Genomic DNA, 21,846 nt, shown 5'->3' on the forward strand with positions numbered 1-21,846 from the left:
AAAATGAGAATTTCTGAAATAAATTCCAGAGAAATTTAAGAAAATTCCAGAAAATTAAGGGAAAATTCCAAAAAAATTAAGGAAAAATCTTGGAAATTAAGGAAAAATATCAAAAAAAATCCTAAAAAATAGGAATAAATTAAGGAAAATAATAGGGAAGTTCCAAAAAATATCCTGAAGCCACGTATAAGGTAAATCGTTGTAAATGTGTAGCTCGCTCCGCACTTTACGCAAAAAACGATACCTTGTAAGGGATTAAATGAACTTAACTTCCGCGAAATCTTTTACGATTTCCAGGAAGTTAGGAGACAAATGATAGCGAGAAAAATAAACCCTTGTTGCGTAATTAATATCGCATTAATTATGCCCGGGTTGGGCCGACAATAAAGCTCGTTATAAAGGGCCCAAAACCCTGAATATTAATTAATTTCATAATTAATTAATATGAGAAAAACCAGATAATAAGTAAAGTCCAAATAAGGACACAATTCTTTGAAGATTGGCCTCCAAGAAATCTCATAAGATAAGGAATCAATTTTCTGCATTATAGGACTCCAAAGTCCACTCTAAATCTGAGACTTGTCCACCAAGTCTCCTAATCCTAACCTAATTCAAAGGCATTACATGCATGTATAAGGGGTCTTACCCCATAAATTAGAACTACATTTTTGACTTGATCTTTGGCATTAGGGCTGAGCAAAACCGATCCGAAACCGAAAAACCGAACCGAAATTTGCTAATTCGGTTCGGTTCGGTTCCAATTTTTCAGAAAATTCGGGTATTCGGTCTATTCGGTCCAGGACCGAAATATATTTCGGTCCGGTCCGGTTTCTTTTTAAAAATTTCGGTTCAGGACCGAATAACCCGAATTACATACATCCTATACTTTTACTATATTATAGATATATTACTTACAGTAGTCAGTACATACATTTAAATTAAAATAAATAATAAAACTCAGAGTCTCAGATTCAAAGACTTAAAGGCTTAAACCTAATATCCAAACGGCACAAGTGCATAACACAAATTCAATCATTCAAAGACTCAGCCCAAAAGAATCGAAGAATCAAAGATTCAAATTTCGCCATTTCGGTCTTGTCTCTAGCACAGGTTCGTTTATCTCTTATTTGTTCATCTCTTAATTTGTTAATTTGTTCTTAATTTGTTCTTTTCTAATTTCTTTTTGGGTCATCTCTTAATTTGTTAGTATTACTTGAAACTTAATTCTTGAATCTTGATTGGAGAATCTACGTTATCTTTAATTTATTTCCTAATTTGTTTTTCTTAAAAGATTTCTTAATTAATGTTTGATTTTTTACTTTTTAGGTTAGAGTTTACACTTGTTATTTGTTACCTGAAGCATCTATAGAAGCAGTTATCTTGTTCTATTTTAAATATTTGTATACGAAAGTGTTCTTCAAGTACAGTACAGGCTATTTGGTATTTGAAACAGACAACAGTTTTGGCAAGGTTGTTGTCCAGAAATAGAAATAATCCTGCTCCTAGCTAATTTTCTCACTTAAATCGCCCCTTAACCACTTATTAGAACCGGGGAATTTCATGATTAAACCACATACTTTAGTACGACAGAACATGACAGATAGTCAGATACTCAGCATTATGCTCAGTTGCCAAACTTGCCATTTTCCTCCTGATTTTGATTTTTTAATCCTTTTTTGTAGTTTTTTCTCATCGCAGATTTACAGTTAATTGATTATTTTTGAGTAGCTTGAAGTACACAGTAGTAGTTGATAGTTCTGTAACTTGAACTTCTGTTGAGTGTTGTAGCTTACAAAACTAATTTAGTATTTTTACTTTTAATTTCAGTTGGAATAATGTCACAACTAGATTCACAACCAGACACGGGGATGGGGGATTCTAATGATCCTAATACTACTCAAACTCAAACGGCAAGCTCCGCAAAAAGAAAAAGAAAGCCCATGAAAGGAAGGTCGGAAGTGTGGGATCATATGGACAAGTTTACGGATGCGGAAGGGTTTAAAAAAGCTAAGTGCAAGTATTGTGGTAAGGAATATTTTTCCGATAGTAGTCAAAATGGCACTAGTACACTTTTAAAACATATCCGATCTTGTAAGAAATTGCCACTTAGTGGTGAATCAAAACAAACCCAATTATCTTTACAATCTGTGGGAGGAAATGATGGCACTCTTAAAAATTGGCGTTTTGATCAAAAAGCTTCTAGACGTAAGTTAGCTTCCATGATCATTATAGATGAACTTCCCTTTAGATTTGTTGAGGGTGAGGGGTTTAATGATTTCATGCAAACCACTCAACCACTTTTTAAGATGCCATCTCGTTTTACCGTGGCACGTGATTGTTACCAAATCTTTTTAGATGAAAAGAAGAAGTTAACTACATATTTTAAGATGTCGGGTCAAAGAGTTAATATCACAACGGACACTTGGACTTCAATCCAAAAGATTAATTATATGTGCATCACGGCTCACTATATTGATCAAAATTGGAACTTGCACAAGAAAATAATTAACTTTTGTCCTATAGAGGGTCATAAGGGAGAGCTCTTAGCTAGGGATATTGACATGTGCTTGAAAGAATGGGGAATTGCCAAAGTTTTTGCAATTACGGTTGATAATGCAAGTTCAAATGCTACTTGCATTCAATTTTTAAGAGATAGATTTTCTTCTAGGGGGTGTGATTTCTTGAAATCAAAATATATGCACATGAGGTGTATTGCACACATAACTAACTTGATTGTGAAAGATGGACTTGAAGAAGTAGATTTATCGGTTGTTAGGGTAAGAAAAGCGGTAAGGTACATTAGGCAATCTCCGGCTAGAATAGCCAAATTCAAGGAGTGCATTGAATTAGTGAATGTTGATTCTAAATCTATGTTGTGTTTGGATGTAAGTACAAGGTGGAACTCTACATACTTGATGTTAAATGTTGCTCAAAAGTTTCAAGGTGTATTTGAACTATATGAAACAACGGATCCCTCCTATGTAAAGGAGCTTAATGAGGCCGATGGGGTGCCTAATTTTTGGGATTGGGGTAATGTTAGAAGGATGGTTGACATCTTATTTCATTTTTATGAACTTACCTTGAGAATTTCGGGTTCTTTGTATGTCACATCCAATATATTCTATCATGAGATTAGCACGGTTAACTATTTGTTGAAAGATTGGATGAAGAGTGATGATAATGAAGTAAAGTCAATGTGTGAAAGAATGAAAGATAAATATGACAAATATTGGGGTAATGTACACAAAATGAACAAACTCATATATGTGGCGGTTGTTGTTGATCCTAGGTACAAATTAGAGTTTCTTGAGTTTGCACTTCGTGAGGAATATGGTTCGGATGTCGGTTGGAAGTTGGCAAGTGATACAACTATAGTGGTAAGAGAGTTATTTGAAGAGTATAAAAAGACTTGTCAACCAAAAAATACTCAAGTTGACCCACAATCTCAATCTTCTAGTACTTCCTCAAGTCTACATTCAACCACCACATCTTCAACTTCAAGAACACAATCGGCATTAGGAGCTAGATTCATGAGACAAAAATTGGAGAGTGGAGAAGTAGAATCTAAGTGTGAATTGGATATATATCTTAAAGAGAGTATCTATGTTACAAAAAATGAAGATGAGTTTGATATTTTGAAATGGTGGAAAGTCAATACAAGTAGGTTTCCCATTCTCTCACAACTTGCCCGTGATGTACTAGCAATTCCTATTTTGACCGTAGCATCGGAATCCGCTTTTAGTACGGGAGGAAGAGTTCTTGATCCATATAGGAGTAGTTTGACGGCCAAAGTTGTGGAGGGTTTAATTTGTGCGCAAGATTGGTTGCGATCGGTCAAACGTCCAAAGACGGTTGAAGAAGATATAAATGATTTGGAAAAATTTGAAGAAGGTATACTACATTTTTGTATTCTATTCCACTTATTACTAAACATGTGTTATTGTTTGTTATTTGTTTAACATGCCATATCTTCTGTTGTTTTCCCTTGCAGCTTTCTCTGCTCTTTCTGTGAGGGAGAATAGTGAAAAGGATGCCATACCCTTGGATGACTGATTGACTGGTAAGAACAATTTTTTTTCTTTATTTCTACAGTCTGCAACTGCAACTCTGTACAGCCTCTGTGAACTACTATATTTTTTTAACAAACTAAACTGTTCTGTTCAGTTTGTGTTACAACAGTGTCATTTAAGCTTTCTGAATTCTGAGAGATTGTTTTTAAATTGCAAAGAGAAGTTTGCATTTACTTTGCTTCATCTGTTAAATATCACAACAGTCTGCACTTCTTAATTGCAGAGTGCAGACTGCATAGTCTGCATAGTTCTGTGTTGCAGGTATACAAATTATGCACATATGACATATATAGTACACCAGTTTTAATGTTTTATACTCTGTAAAAATATTTTTAAATCTTATTTCTGCTTAGACATTGCTAATAAGATAAGTTACATGCAGGTTGTTGGTTGGACTGGACTCTAGAGCATTCGAGACAGCCATGAAGTGATTCAGGACGTGGAAAAAAAGACTTATAAAATTTAGAGTATAATCTGGGGACTGGGGTTGTTGAACAATTTTAATTCCAGAATTAGAACTGTATTGGTTTTTCATTTTGCAATTTGGACTAGTTTGAAATTTTGAAAATATTGGCCTATTGGCATTGTACCAGACTGAGAGTCTGAGACTACTGACTACAAGTGACAATTCTAGTATTATTACCAGACTACTTTCTGCACTTATGTATTCTGCAGTTCCTTGTTTCAATTTTATGTTAATTAGATAACAGGAATGAAAAGTTAAAAAAGCTTCAACAATTTCGGTTTTCTTATGGACCGAACCGAATGGACCGAAATATTTCGGTTCGGTCCGGTCCAAGCCCGAATTATAATTTCGGTCCGGTTCGGTCCTAAAAAAACAATAATTCGGTTTTCGGTCTATTCGGTTCGGTCCGGTTTTTGGACCGAACCGACCGAATGCTCAGCCCTATTTGGCATATAGCAAGGTACATAGGCATCTTGTTAAGGCAGATCGAGTCACGAAACACAAGAGTAGTCAAATCGAGCCTCGAAGCTCACGAACCCTAGCAATAAATACACCCTAAGTTTTTACCTATAACACATATCATTCAGGACCAAAAAGATCAAGATGGGGTAATGATAAGTGGCATTTTATACCACTTAGAACGTCTTAAAATGGCTTAAATTGGTGTCTTGAAATCAAGTATTTTGTGTATTTGATGCGTTTTTCTAGTGTTTATGCATTTCAGGGTATTAGTTGCATTTCGGAGGAGGAATCATCAAGAATAAGACTTGGCATGTGTTCACCATTGCGAGAGGAAAAGAACGGGCAGATTACGGCGAAGAAACGGAGCAAACCTGGATTTTTTCCAGTAGGGTCCTGCGCGCCCGCGCAGCAATGCTGAGCGGCCGCGCAGCAGCCTTGCGCGCCCGCGCAGCTATGCTGAGCAGCCGCGCAGGGTCGGGGAAAAGGATAAATTATTTTAGACTTCTACTTCTATTTGGCTTCCAACTTCTATGTAATCTGAGTTTTATGGGACTATTATATAGGTAGATTTGAGATGTTTTCACAGAGATTTATTAAGGGGATTATGTTTTAGATTGTGTTTTACGCAAGAAGCGAAGGAGATAAGGAAGAAGACCGATTTAGCACACCGCAACGAAGAGGAAGCATATTTTCTTGTGATTCTTGTTTCGTTGTAACGTTGGATGCTAGTTTTCTTGCTTTGACTTATTTACTCTTGTGACGTACTCTGTTTTAATATAATTAGTTTAGTTATTATTTTCTTGTGTTGTTTATCATGATTTCATATGAACCCATGATGGCGATAAGTTCTATTATGGGCTAATTGTGATCATGGGGTTGCAACGGATTTATTATGGAATTCTTTAGTTAATTGTTTAATACTTTAGTGTGTGATGATTGCATGATATCTAGTATTGGTTGTGCGTATTCATCTTATGTGCGTCACGAACATATAAGATAGGGTGTTAATCTCTTGTGAAGCGACGGTGGATCTTGAGATTTAGAACTTGCCATGCTAGTATAGGTTCATGTACGTTGTGCATGATTAGTGGGTAACTCTAACAGTTTTATTTGCCCTATATAATCAAAAGGAATAACTTGTGCTTAAATCGTTGTGTTGTCAATTTCTGTAGACATATAGGAACTCAACATAATTGATGACTATTCAACTTCTATCTTAATTGTGGATGCTTGGTAGAATGGTATTAGTACAATGAAAGTTGGCTTTTATCAGTTTTGTGTTATTCGATTAATATCATCACTGTCACATGCTAAAGGTAATAACAATGGCTATAGAAGGAAGTAATAATGAAGTTGTGATCTCATGAGTGTTTTATTATTGATAAATTGAAGTGTTAGTTAAGTGATTAATTAAGTAGTTAATTATAGTTAATATTTAATCAACAATTTTAAGTGTTATTATCTTAACATTGAGAAGTAATCATACATTGGTGAGTGAGTTTAATTAGACAATAACTTAGTCTGAGTCTCTGAGGGAACGAACTAGAAAGTATTCTATATTACTTGCGAACGCGTATACTTGCGTGAATATTAGTGCGTGATTTCGCCCTAACAAGTTTTTGGCGCCGCTGCCGGGGACTCGGCGTATTTGTTTAGTTTATGTACTTACCATCATTGGTCATTAGGACTCAGTGATTAGGACGTAGTAGTTACTTACTCTTTTCGGTTGTGTTTCAGGTACTTTAGCAAGCGTTTATGCAAACTCGTTCTCGTGCTCGCAAGAGGACTGTAGATACAGCTGAGGAGACAGACGAAGTTCTTGATATTCCGGAGAAGTTAGATTTTGAGGATTCGGATTCAGGAACTGAGCAGAAAGAACCAGTAAACATGGGAGATCGTATTGTTCAAGCTGATCCAGCTCTTATGGATTTTTCTCGGCCTAAAATTGATGACATTCAGTCAAGCATCCTTCATCCGGCTATTCAAGCTAACACCTTTGAAATCAAGCCGGGCACTATTCAGATGGTGCAGAATTCTATTTCTTTTGGAGGAGCGGCAACTGAAGACCCCAACATGCACATAAGGAATTTTGTCGAGATCTGCAGCACTTTTAAGTATAATGGCGTGACTGATGAGGCTATCAAGTTGAGGCTTTTCCCATTCTCACTGAGGGATAAGGCTAAAGACTGGTTACATTCTGAACCAGCTGGGTCCATCACTACGTGGCAAGATCTTGCGCAAAAGTTTCTGGTGAAGTTTTATCTAATGGCAAAGACTGCTGCTATGAGGAGTGCTCTTACTCAGTTTGCGCAGCAACCTACAGAATCTATGTGCGAGGCTTGGGAACGCTACAAGGAAATATTGAGAAAATGTCCACATCATGGAATGCCGGATTGGATGGTGATCACTGGTTTCTATAATGGTTTGGGGGCCCAATCTCGGCCCATGCTCGATGCAGCAGCTGGAGGAGCCTTATGGGCTAAAAGCTATACTGAGGCGTATAATCTTGTAGAGACGATGGCCGCAAATGAGCATCAAAACCCAACTCAGAGGATGACGTCAGGCAAGGTAGCAGGTATTCTGGAAGTTGATGCAGCCACCGCTATTGCAGCCCAGCTCCAAGCGCTATCAATGAAGGTTGATTCTGTGGCTACGTATGGAGTTAATCAAATAGCTATGGTTAGTGAGCTTTGTGCAGGTTCTCATGCTACGGATCAGTGTTCTCTTGTCAACGAATCTGTTCAGTATGTGAATAATTATCAGCGACAACAGCAGCCTGTGCCAGCGACCTATCATCCTAATAACAGAAATCATCCAAATTTCAGCTGGGGGAATAATCAGAATGCTATTCAGCCACCATATCAGCAAGGAGTGAGTAAACAGTTTAACCCACCTGGATTCCAGCAATCACAGCAGTATGCTACAAGGCAATCATATCCTCAACAGGGAAGTGCAGCTGCACCTACTAGTGCTGATTTTGAGGAACTTAAGCTGTTGTGCAAGAGTCAGGCGGTTTCTATCAAGACCTTGGAAAATCAAATCGGTCAATTAGCCAATGCAGTGCTCAATCGTCAACCTGGCACTCTTCCCAGTGACACGGAAGTACCAGGCAGGAAGGAAGCTAAAGAGCAAGTCAAGGCTATTACCTTAAGGTCTGGAAAAGTAGCTGATGCTGAAAAGGCAAAAGAAGTCGAAGCTGAAGTTAGAGATGAAGAATCTAAGCAAAAGGAGAAAGTGGCGGAACCAAAGAAGACTACTGTTGAACACACTCTGCCTGAGGCTAATACAGGGGAGAAACAGCTCTATCCTCCACCACCTTTTCCTAAGAGATTCCAGCAACAAAAGCTGGATAGACAGTTCGGGAAGTTTCTGCAGGTGTTCAAGAAACTTCACATCAATATACCTTTCGCTGAGGCTCTGGAACAAATGCCTAGTTATGCGAAGTTTATGAAGACTATTCTTGCAAGGAAGGTGAAACTGGATGACCTTGAAACCGTTGCTCTCACGGAAGAATGCAGCGCTGTTCTGCAACAAAAGTTACCACCAAAACTGAAAGATCCAGGAAGCTTCACCATTCCTTGCACCATTGGCAATCTAACTTTTGACAAGTGCCTTTGTGATTTGGGAGCAAGCATTAATTTGATGCCGTTGTCGATCTTTAAAAAGCTGGATCTGCCTGATCCAAAACCCACATACATGTCGCTACAATTGGCTGACCGTTTCATTACTTACCCAAGGGGCATAGTTGAGGATGTGCTCGTCAAGGTGGATAAGCTCTTCTTTCCAGCAGATTTTGTTATTCTGGATTTTGAGGAAGATAAGAAGATTCCTATAATCTTGGGGAGGCCTTTCTTGGCTACTGGCCGTACCTTGATAGATGTGCAAAAAGGGGAACTTACTATGCGGGTCCAAGATCAGGATGTGACCTTCAACGTATTCAAGGCAATGAAATTCCCTACAGAAGATGAGGAGTGTTTAAAAGTGGATGTGATTGATTCCGCAGTTACTTCGGAACTCGATCACATGCTAATGTCTGATGCATTGGAAAAGGCCTTAGTGGGGGATTTTGACAGCGATGATGAAGATAGCAACGAGCAATTACAATATCTGAACGCTTCTCCATGGAAGCGAAAGCTCGACATACCATTTGAATCTCTTGGTACTTCTGACCTTAAGAATGCTGAAGGGAAGCTCAAACCATCAATAGAGGAAGCACCTACCTTGGAGCTCAAACCATTACCTGAACACTTGAGGTATGCTTTTTTAGGTGATTCATCTATGTTACCTGTTATTATTTCAGCTGACCTTTCATGTAGTGAGGAAGACAAGCTCTTAAGGATTTTGAGAGAATTCAAATCGGCTATAGGATGGACCATAGCAGACATCAAGGGGATAAGTCCTTCATATTGTATGCATAAAATTCTGTTAGAGGAAGGTAGTAAGCCAACTGTGGAACAGCAGCGAAGACTGAACCCGATCATGAAGGAGGTGGTGAAGAAAGAAATTCTGAAATGGCTAGATGCAGGCATCATTTATCCTATTTCTAACAGCTCGTGGGTGAGCCCCGTGCAATGTGTACCTAAGAAAGGAGGTATCACTGTGGTCGCAAATGAAAAGAATGAGCTCATCCCTACGCGAACAGTTACAGGATGGAGAGTATGCATGGATTATAGAAAATTGAACAAAACCACAAGGAAGGATCACTTCCCTCTCCCATTCATTGATCAAAAGCTTGACAGATTGGCAGGACATGAGTATTTTTAGTCTTCTGGATGGTTATTCCGGGTATAATCAGATTTGTATTGCACCAGAGGATCAGGAAAAGACTACCTTCACTTGTCCATTTGGTACATTTGCTTTTCGTAGAGTTTCGTTTGGGTTATGTGGCGACCCGGCCACCTTTCAGAGATGTATGATGGCTATATTCTCTGACATGATTGGAAATAACGTCGAAGTGTTCATGGATGACTTCTCCGTCTTTGGACACTCATATGATGAATGTTTGAATAATCTACGCGCCGTACTCAAAAGATGCGTGGAAACTAATCTGGTGCTTAATTGGGAGAAATGTCATTTTATGGTGCGTGAAGGCATTATCCTTGGGCATAAGGTCTCTAGCAAAGGTCTGGAGGTGGACAAGGCCAAGGTGGGAGTCATTGAAAATCTTCCCCCACCTAATTCGGTGAAAGGAATCCGTAGTTTTCTCGGTCATGCGGGTTTTTATCGGCGATTCATCAAGGACTTTTCAAAGATATCTAAGCCGTTGTGCAATTTACTTGAGAAAGATGTGCCTTTCAAATTTGATGATGAATGTTTGGCAGTATTCGAGACTCTCAAGGAGAGTTTGATCACGACACCAGTTATTACAGCACCAGATTGGACAGAACCGTTTGAGATGATGTGTGATGCGAGTGACTATGCGGTAGGTGCAGTTCTGGGACAGCGCAAGAAAAATCTCTTCCATGTGGTCTACTATGCGAGTAAGACTTTAAATGGGGCCCAATTGAACTACACCACTACGGAGAAGGAGCTTTTGGCTATAGTCTTTGGCTTTGAGAAATTTCGATCTTATCTGCTTGGTACGAAAGTAACAGTATTCACTGATCATGCAGCTATTCACTATCTGGTTTCTAAGAAGGATTCGAAGTCGAGACTCATTCGTTGGGTGCTTTTACTTCAGGAATTTGAGTTAGAGATCAAAGATAGAAAAGGTACCGAGAATCAAGTAGCTGACCATCTCTCTAGGTTGGAGAATCCCGATTCTACTTCACAAGATGGGACGTTAATCAATGAATCTTTTCCGGATGAGCAGTTGTTTGCAATTCAGGAGGAAGAACCATGGTTTGCAGATATTGTAAACTATCTTGTCAGCAATATAATACCGCTTAATTTGACATCCGCTCAAAAGAAGAAGTTTCTGCATGAGGTGAAGTGGTATATGTGGGATGAACCATATTTGTTTAGACAGGGAGCTGATCAGATCATCAGGAGATGTATCCCATTCTTTGAGATTGAGGGGATATTACGAGACTGCCATTCCACGGTTTATGGTGGACACTATGGAGGTGAGAAGACGGCAGCTCGTATTCTGCAAGCAGGTTTTTTCTGGCCTACTTTGTTCAAGGATGCTCATCAGTTTGTTTTAAGGTGTGATCGTTGCCAAAGAGTGGGAAATTTGTCAAGAAAGGATGAGATGCCATTAAATGTGATGCTTGAAGTCGAGGTCTTTGATGTATGGGGAATCGATTTCATGGGGCCTTTTATCTCATCTTGCAATAATCAGTACATCTTGCTGGCAGTCGATTATGTCTCAAAATGGGTCGAAGTTAAAGCTTTACCGACAAATGATGCAAAGGCAGTGCTAAATTTTCTTCATAAGCAAATTTTCACAAGGTTTGGAACGCCTCGGGTAATCATAAGTGATGAAGGATCGCATTTTTGCAACCGTAAGTTCACTTCTATGATGCAGCGTTATAATGTGAATCATCGAGTAGCTACTGCCTATCATCCGCAAACAAATGGTCAAGCGGAAGTGTCTAACAGAGAGATAAAGTGCATTCTAGAGAAGGTTGTTTGTCCGTCAAGGAAGGATTGGTCTTTAAAGCTCGATGAAGCTGTTTAGGCTTACAGAACAGCATACAAAACTCCACTTGGGATGTCACCGTTTCAGTTGGTGTACGGTAAGGGATGTCATCTACCGGCGAAGCATGAGCATAAGGCCTACTGGGCATTGAAGAAATTGAACCTGGATTTAGATGCAGCTGGTAAGAAAAGAATGCTTCAGCTTAATGAACTTGATGAATTTCGACTTCAAGCGTACGAGAATAACAAAATGTATAAGGAAAAGGTGAAGAGGTGGCACGATAGGAAGCTACATCCTAAGTTATTTGTGCCAAGACAACAAGTTCTGTTATTCAACTCTCGGCTCCGACTTTTTCCTGGGAAGTTGAAATCAAGGTGGTCTGGACCTTTTATTGTCAAAACTGTGTTTCCACATGGAGCGGTGGAAATTTTTGAGAATGATTCGGACCAAGCATTCAAGGTTAACGGTCAGCGGTTGAAGCACTACTATGGGGATATGGCAAACCGAGAGGTGGTTAGTGCCATTTTGTTGACTACTTGAGAAAGGTGCGGAATGTCAAGCTAATGACGAAAAAGAAGCGCTGCGTGGGAGGCAACCCATGAATTGTTGTTACAGGAACCCTTAGAAGTTAATAACCTATCCAAAAACACAAAAAAATCAGAAAACAGGGGCTGAAAAAAAAAATTCCAGAGACCCTCTGCGCGCCCGCGCAGAAATGCTGAGCGGCCGCGCAGGGGTCGAGTTCCAGAAAATTTTTTGCAGTTCAGAAAAAACAAAAAAAAAACAAAAAAAAAAACAAAAACACAAAAAAACCATCACAGAGTATAAACCCACGAATTCTTTTCCCATTACCCCATGATTTTATCCCTCAAACCCACTCCTAATCTAATTTAACCTACTCCACACCCTATATATACATACACCTATCCTACATATCTCCCACAAACTTCCTACACTTAAACCCTCTCATAAACATCAAAAATTAGTTCTTACACACTTTTATTCACAAATCAATGGCACCCAAGAGAGCACGCACTATTGACAGCAACAGCACAGTTCCTACTGCTGATTCATCAAGGGGTACTGCTGCAAGGCCTCGGTTAACTGACAGAGCTGCGGAGGAGGAGTACACTAGGCTATTGGGGAAGCCGATTCTGAAGGAGAGGGGGTTTTTACCATCAGGGAGGGATGGTGAGTTGTTGCCCATGATTGCAGAGAAGGGGTGGATAGCTTTTTGTGAGTCACCCGAAGCAGTACCAATGAGTGTTGTTCGCGAGTTCTACGCGAACGCGAAGGCTGAAAAGAATGGGTTTTCTGTAGTCTGTGGGCTGACGGTTGATTATCATCCTGCGGTGATTCGCCGTGTGATTGGACAGCGAGAGAGGAAGCCCGAGGAGGAGAACTGGAATGAAAAGACTGCTGAGGATTTTGACTTGGATTTGATTTGTGCGACTCTCTATCGACCGGGCACAGTTTGGAACCGAAGTCCAGCCAATAATGAGTATCGTCACTTTCCGGCGATCGCCATGAACAGGTATGCCCGTGCATGGAATGCATTTATATGTGCTAATATTTTGCCTTCTTCACATGCACACGAGGTCACAGTTGAGAGAGCACAGTTGTTGTGGGGAATTCTGAATGAGGAATACTATGTGGACCTTGGTGAGTTTATCTACCAAGGAATTCTGAAGTTTTTGAGGGGAGCAAAGCATATGAACATCCCTTATGCATCCACGGTTATGAGGCTATGCCGAGCAGTAGGAGTGAACTGGCCGGCTCATGAGCAGTTGCAGTTGCCAGCAGCTCCGATAGATTCTGGCACTCTGAATGGGATGCAGCAGTGGACCGGTGGTGAGCCTGAGGAGCATGGGCTGGGTTATCGTCTTCCAGGAGGACGTCCAGCACGAGGTGCTACTATGGCTAGGCCAGGGCGTGGTGAGGCTGGTTCTTCGAGAGCTCAGGAGGGTGCTGGGATGGGTGATGCCCAGTATAGGAGGCTTTCACGGCGGATGGATGCCATGTATGAGACGCAGAGCAGGTTTGCTCAGGAGCTCACTCTTGCGTTAGGGACTGCTTTTCGAGGCCTTGGAGCTGATATCCAGTGGCCAGTTTTTGGTGAGGACTCTGCATACCCGCCGCTTGATACTCCACCCACTGAGGGTGATGATGATGATGACTCCGAATAGGTATACCCTGTGTTCCTTTCTACTACCTTTACTGGGGACAGTGAAGATTTTAAGTTTGGGGGTGGTAGTTAAGGAATATTTTGTGTGTGTCATATAGTTGCATATTCATGATAGTTAGTTCATATAGTTGCATAATTTTTGCCATATAGTTTTTTTTTTATATAGCTTTATTTGTTTGTCATATCATATAGCTCATGCATATACCATGATCCCTTTTGCAATGATTTATCGACTGAATTGTGATATTGATGCGAGTGTAGTGATAGCATTAAAGTGATATTAAGTTGTGTAGGTTGATATGCATGCTAGAAGCACTTGTATTTTCACTAAGTCTTAGAGAATGCTTAAGGGCTAGATTGTTGTTATGATCTGATTATTTTCGAGGATAATCTATTTATTATGCTTAGAATTTGATAATAGGTTCTTAGTGGTAAAGGCATGAAAAAGAAAAAAAAATGGAGTAAAAATGGAATTTGTTGCTAGTTGTGGCTAGGCGTCAAATGGCTAGTAGCCGGCTCGCATGTTATGCGAGTAGTCTAGGGTTGAGCAAGATGGAGCGAAACGCACTTGCTCAGAAAAGAAAAAAAAAATTTTGCATAATTGATCAAGAGTGGGCTCTTTGGTATTCGAGTTATTAAGTTCTTAGGGGACTTTGTGCCTAGTGACCTAAGGCTTTTAGAGTCTGGGATCCGCTAACCTAACGCTCGTTACATGGATACCATTGTATAAGTCTTTTGTGGACCTCACTCATTGCACGGTCAAATAAGCATTTGAGTTGTAAATAAAAAGCACAATTCCGTAGTAAGCTCCAGAGTTCTTGTAGTGTTGTATATCACTTTGTGCCTAGAATTTTTATTCTTTGTATAATCGTAGGATTGCCTTGAAGATAGTCTAGTCATAGTAATTGGTCTAGTTCCGAAGCATATCTGTTAAGCATTTGCACACACCACGTTTCTGGCTGTATGTCCGTTTGCATGAGTTTGTTGATCTTTAGTTATCTAACTGCATTCGTTGAGATGTGACAATTTGGTTGGTTAATTGTAGTAAGGGGGATCGTTGCATTTTCATATAGATTGCATTCATGCATATTTTTATTTATTTTGAGTCTGTGACGCTTGAGGACAAGCATCGATTTAAGTTTGGGGGTGTGATAAGTGGCATTTTATACCACTTAGAACGTCTTAAAATGGCTTAAATTGGTGTCTTGAAATCAAGTATTTTGTGTATTTGATGCGTTTTTTTAGTGTTTATGCATTTCAGGGTATTAGTTGCATTTCGGAGGAGGAATCATCAAGAATAAGCCTTGGCATGTGTTCACCATTGCGAGAGGAAAAGAACGGGCAGATTACGGCGAAGAAATGGAGCAAACCTGGATTTTTTCCAGTAGGGTCCTGCGCGCCCGCGCAGCAATGCTGAGCGGCCGCGCAGCAGCCTTGCGCGCCCGCGCAGCTATGCTGAGCGGCCGCGCAGGGTCGGGGAAAAGGATAAATTATTTTAGACTTCTACTTCTGTTTGGCTTTCAACTTCTATGTAATCTGAGTTTTATGGGACTATTATATAGGTAGATTTGAGACGTTTTCACAGAGATTTATTAAGGGGATTATGTTTTAGATTGTGTTTTACGCAAGAAGCGAAGGAGATAAGGAAGAAGACCGATTTAGCACACCGCAACGAAGAGGAAGCATATTTTCTTGTGATTCTTGTTTCGTTGTAACGTTGGATGCTAGTTTTCTTGCTTTGACTTATTTACTCTTGTGACGTACTCTGTTTTAATATAATTAGTTTAGTTATTATTTTCTTGTGTTGTTTATCATGATTTCATATGAACCCATGATGGCGATAAGTTCTATTATGGGCTAATCGTGATCATGGGGTTGCAACGGATTTATTATGGAATTCTTTAGTTAATTGTTTAATACTTTAGTGTGTGATGATTGCATGATATCTAGTATTGGTTGTGCGTATTCGTCTTATGTGCGTCGCGAACATATAAGATAGGGTGTTAATCTCTTGTGAAGCGACGGTGGATCTTGAGATTTAGAACTTGCCATGCTAGCATAGGTTCATGTACGTTGTGCATGATTAGTGGGTAACTCTAACAGTTTTATTTGCCCTATGTAATCAAAAGGAATAACTTGTGCTTAAATCGTTGTGTTGTCAATTTCTGTAGACATATAGGAACTCAACATAATTGATGACTATTCAACTTCTATCTTAATTGTGGATGCTTGGTAGAATGGTATTAGTACAATGAAAGTTGGCTTTTATCAGTTTTGTGTTATTCGATTAATATCATCACTGTCACATGCTAAAGGTAATAACAATGGCTATAGAAGGAAGTAATAATGAAGTTGTGATCTCATGAGTGTTTTATTATTGATAAATTGAAGTGTTAGTTAAGTGATTAATTAAGTAGTTAATTATAGTTAATATTTAATCAACAATTTTAAGTGTTATTATCTTAACATTGAGAAGTAATCATACATTGGTGAGTGAGTTTAATTAGACAATAACTTAGTCTGAGTCTCTGAGGGAACGAACTAGAAAGTATTCTATATTACTTGCGAACGTATATACTTGCATGAATATTAGTGCGTGATTTCGCCCTAACAGGTAACTATAAAAGATCAGTAGTTGATACTCGATTCTTAGCAATAAAAGATGTTTTCACCTGTTTACCAAGCTGACATGTCGAGCAAGGTTCCACTTTCTTGTATTTAAGTTTTGATAGACCTCGAACAAGACCATGGATTATATATTTCGAAGCAAATCCATGTGTACATGACCAAGACGCCTATGCTAGAGATTCTGTTGATCTTGAACAGTACCAATACATATTTATTTGTGTTGTTCATCAAAATCAAGAACAAAGATATTTCATTTTCTTTTGGAAACTAAAGCAAACTCGTTAGTTTTAGTACCAATATAGCATACATCTTTATCGAAATTGACTTTATGACCAGCATCAATAAGTTGACTTACACTAATCAGATTGTATTTTAAACCATCAACTAAACGAACATTATAAATAGCAAACCTGTCATTACCAATAGTGCCTTTACCAATGATACGTACGGTGTTCGAGTCACAAGTGTAACTAGACCTCCCTCTTTAGCTACGAGTGAGAGAAACTTGGATTTATCACTGGTCATATGGAGAGAGCATCCACTATCGATTATCCATTTATTACGGGGAACATGAACCTTCAAGCATACCTGCGAAAATTGCTTCATCTCTTAGGTACCCATTTAACCTTGGGTCCTTGTTGGTTAGTAGCACAGAGCTTATATAAATGTCTATCTGATTTCTTAATCCACATCTGAATAATATTAACTGAAGCATGAGCAGATTTATATCTAGTAGACGATATATAAGATAAATTAGAAAAGTGGCCTTTGTTACCACATAATCTAGATTCAGAAGTAGTGTGACCAGGTTTGCCACAATTTCGACATTTTTCATATAGCATCTTATACTTCATTGGAGTCCTCTTGTAACCGCTTTAAAATGTTCTTTTCTTGATAGATTCGCATCTTAATCCTTCTTTATCAAGAGAAGATTTCTGTTCCGTAAGTAACGCATTCAAAGTTCCTTCACCATAGTTGTGCAACTTTCTGCTTTAATTCAGGAACCAAAGTGTCATAAACACTATCCTTTTGACAGTATCTAGATCAACATGGGCTGATTCTTCCTTCAAAGCTTCAGGACAGACATCTTTCATCTCATTCTCATTCTTGAGATACTCATTTTCTTCCGTAAGCTTAGATATCTTTTCAACTAAAGATTGATTTTCAGCAACCAATGTTTCATCTTTCATAGGATCATCCAGTTCACTAAGAACTTCACTTAATGTTTGTTTTAAGTAAGCATCTTTTCTTTTAGTTTTCTATTCTGAGCCTGCAAGGTTAGTATAGTTAAAGATACATTTGAATTTATATTATATTGAACATTTTGTACCTCGTCATTATCAATGGAGCTGCCTTCAAGTCCAACAAAATATAATTGAGCAACTTCATCATTTGAGTCTGTCTCCACATCAGAATCATCATCACTCCATGTAAGCAATGATTTCTTCTTATCCTTGAGCTTGTAACAATCTTTTTGAAATGTCTCTTTTTCCCGCATTCGAAGCATGTGTCCTTGCTCGAATTAGCCTTATTATTTTTGATGGGATTAGATTTGAAATCTTTCTTCGAAAGCTGAGATTTCAGAGGCCGTTTTGATGCATTCCTTTTGGAAAGAAATTTATGAAACTTCTTGGTCAAGAGTGCAATTTCCTCGTCAGAGTCATCAGGAGATTCATCTGCATCTGCATTGAGTGCAAGAGTCTTTTTTCGAGGAACATCATCTTCTTCATAATATTTGCGAAGCTGATTCTCGAATTCTTCCAATTCATTATAAAGTGTAAGAGTGTCCATAGTAGAGAGAATAGTCAAATCCTGCATTATGGTGACCTTAGGAGCAAATTTCTTTGGCATAGCCCTGAGTACTTTCCGATTAATTTCGGATTGCGGAATTGTCCTTTCCAGAAGAGATATAGAATCCATCAAGGTTAAGAACCTTCCTTGAGCCTCTTTGACACTTTCATCTATTTCCGACCTGAAACCTTCATAATCACTCATTAGCATACTAAGTTTGACTTCACGTACCTTAGATGTACCTTCATGGATGACTTTGATAGTATTCCATATTTGTTTAGCCGTGGTACAAGCTGATACTCTACGCAATTCAGTAGCCACCATTCCATTTAGAAGTGAATTCATAGATTTAGCATTAGAATTCATAGCATTGAGTTCTTCAGGAGATAGCTCCTTGAGAGACTTGGGCTTGCCATCTTTCATTGGGACTGTAAAGCCATTTTCTACAGCATCCCATTCAAAAACATCACACTGGAGAAAGATTTTCATGCAGAATTTCCAGTCATAATTTTCAGCACCGTGAAGCAATGGTGGGTAATTGTTCGAATACCTATCTGATTGAGCCATGGATAGCTAGAAAAATAAACATTAAACAGAGAATTAAATGCACCCGCTCTGATACCAAATGAAAATCAGAGGCACAATCTATATATACGATATTCTAACTGATAAGACAAATGGGACAGTCTATGTTATAAATGGGACAGTCTATGTTATAAATGGGACATACCCTTTACGAATGACACATGCAATGAGACAGTCTCAATTAATCTGCAGAATATATATTACTGGAAAATAAATGCAGTAATAAAGAAATTAAACAATACAGAACACCATAAGTTTTCACTTGGTTCGGCCCTTAATCCTAGTCTATGGCCTACATCCAAGTACCCATGCCAACTAGCATAGAAAATGTATTATATCAACTTCAATAAAAGAACTTACAATTTTTTCCTTGATTACAAAAGATAGCCTTGAAAAAAAGTTTCCCTGGCACACTTGCTACCTAGCACATCTGCTATATCTTAACCCACTGGCTATCTTGGCTACTCTTCTGAAATCAAGCCATTGCCACAACCCGACACAAGTTATATGAATAGACGTTATAAAGAATAAATATGTGAATTACAATTCAAACTATAATTTTACTCGACTGGATATTCAATATAAGAATGGAGAACAAGAATGATATTTCATATGAAGAATAAGGCGTGTAAGCATTAGTGTCAAATACGAATATATGAGTTATATTTATAGGCACAAGTTCTAACAGATTTGATTTTCAAACAATAGATAAGGTTGACACAGTTTTGTTTGAAAATAATTTGAATAAGTCATTAAAGAGTAATCTGTTAGTTTGTTTCAAAAGGATAAACCTAGTAAAAGATAAGTCTTGGATGTTTCAAACATGAGAATAATAAGAATGAGTTATCGGTCAAACAAGATATACATAGACCCTAACAAAATGACTTCATCAAAACTGCATTCTCGGAAACCATGTTGATGTGTTCTCGATTGAATGTCTGAAATAAAATCATCATAAACCTGTAAGCTAACATCTCTTTGCCTCTGTTTAAATCCCCCCACCCTAAAATTTTGGTAACAACCCTCATTACCGATCCTAGCCTCCCATCGTCTTCCTCTATAAGCCATTTGCTTTGACTTTGAGTCGCCGCCCTTCGTGGAGCTCTCAGCCAGATGCCCCACTCCTTCCCTCTTACACCCCGCGTTTACCAATATTTTTCCCGTAGAATCGTTCCGTGTGTGTCACCAAACCACGTAAAAAGCAGAACTCCCCTAATTTTTCATACTTGCAAGTCACAATGAACTTCGTTCCATCCTTTTCGACTATCTTTTTCTTACGCTTAAGAGCCTTCCCACGTTCAATCTGATTCATCCTCGTGCACTCTCTCCAAATTGGTGTGTTGTTCTTAGCGTCAACTGCAAAAATTCATCAAAAAAATTCCCAATTTCTTGCCAACTGATTCCATCATAAATCCCATTGGTAAATCATGGATCTGAATCCATATATTCAAATACAGTGCTTAGACTTTGAGAGGATTTTCACCTGCACCCACTGTCTCGAGAATCATCATAACATTATTGCACATTCGCGGGCCTCCTTATAACACCCATTACATGTCCTCCCTACGATAAAATTGAAAGATAAAGATTCCTTGTTCCAACTCTTTAATGTTGATGCTCATAGTTGATTTCCACACATCAGCGATTTTCGTTTTCATCTCTCGAACATTGATGGTCTTCTCAGTGAGAAATCTGTCAATCAAGCATAACTCATATTTGTTAAACTCCTATTTTATGTCGCCATCAAACATAAAACTCTCGTTCTCTTCCTCCTAAATACCAAGACCCGCCATTTGCTCATCAATGTCTCTGTACTGCGCCACTATTCTTATCTCTGAATCAAGAAACGAACATGAAGAGAAAATCACAAACTCTCACATATGATATGGAGAGAAAATTTTTTTGGAGTAATTAAGGTGTTAATAAATAAAATTGTTCTTCATGGCTACATTAACAAGGTGTACTTGTAAACTTAAAGAAATATCAGATACAGATCAATTTGAATCAAATGAAAAAGAAGTTAGGACATTGGAAGCCTTGAAGTTTCGCACTTTTATGAATAAGGTGTATGAAAGGGTAATGCAGCATCGAAACCTTATAACTATTGCCAAACTGGTTTGCATGATATGACTAGGCAATTTGATAGTATCCACACTAAACGGATGAAACTGGACTCTGATCTCAAGTAGGCAGCCTATTTCAGTTGTGTCGGAGACAAGTCAGTTAAATAACATGTCTTAAATAAGTATCAGGGATCCCAACAAGTGTAAGACAAAAGGCAGGCTAAAAATAGCCAGAAAAGAAACGACCAAGAATGAGACTCAAGGGAAGCTGCCCACGTGCAAGAAATGTGACGAAACAAAACATGATGCACGAAACTGCCCCAATGAAGACCAGTAAAATGAAAGATGTTTTTGGCCAGCGATAGAATTTTCTGTTATTACTTTAGTTTTGAGATGTTGATTTTCTGATAATATAGTTTCTGGTTGGATTTATGTTTATGTTGATTTTCTGAACTTGGGTAATGGATTTCACAGGGTTCTAGATGGTTTAAATGTTGAACTGTAATAAAGTTGTGCTGTAATGGATTTTTGAGTTTAACTTTCTGAGCCTATGTACCTGTAATCTCATTGCTGGTTCAGTGACACCAGCTTCTAGGTCCAACTTGGATGACAAGATACTCTCCCTTATCTGCTGCCAAACTAAAAGATCCTGTACCTTTAGAGTAGTTCCTATCAAGTGAAAATTTACCAGCTTTCACTAATCCTCTACAGAATTCCATTAAAATATACTCCAAATCCAGAAGGGGAAATGCGTTTTCTTCCAAGGATTGCAATCACATATATGTTTGCCCCATTCATTATCGGATCGGCCTCACAGTCTCTGGACAGTTTTCAAATGTAAAATGCATCAGGCTACAAAGGGCCTTAAGCCAACACTTCAACTCTTCCCAGTTCCTAGTGACTTTTTCACACAATGAACTAAAGATTTATCTTCCTAATATTTTTTTTTAACATTCTGAATCTGTGATATAAACTTTATCAGCGGAAATGCTATACTATTTGAATTTTACAAG

The 21,846-nt window shown here is 38.6% G+C and overlaps 1 non-coding gene across 1 annotated transcript; it reads right to left on the minus strand.

Annotated features, from left to right (window-relative positions):
- Positions 1 to 7,278: 7,278 nt before the first annotated feature.
- Positions 7,279 to 7,385, minus strand: LOC141715597 (small nucleolar RNA R71). The gene has a single exon (XR_012572354.1). It is a non-coding gene; the product is annotated as a small nucleolar RNA R71 (small nucleolar RNA).
- Positions 7,386 to 21,846: the final 14,461 nt, after the last annotated feature.

This window comes from Apium graveolens, chromosome 3 (genome assembly GCF_009905375.1).
Source record: "Apium graveolens cultivar Ventura chromosome 3, ASM990537v1, whole genome shotgun sequence".
In the NCBI taxonomy this organism is placed as follows: domain Eukaryota; kingdom Viridiplantae; phylum Streptophyta; class Magnoliopsida; order Apiales; family Apiaceae; genus Apium; species Apium graveolens.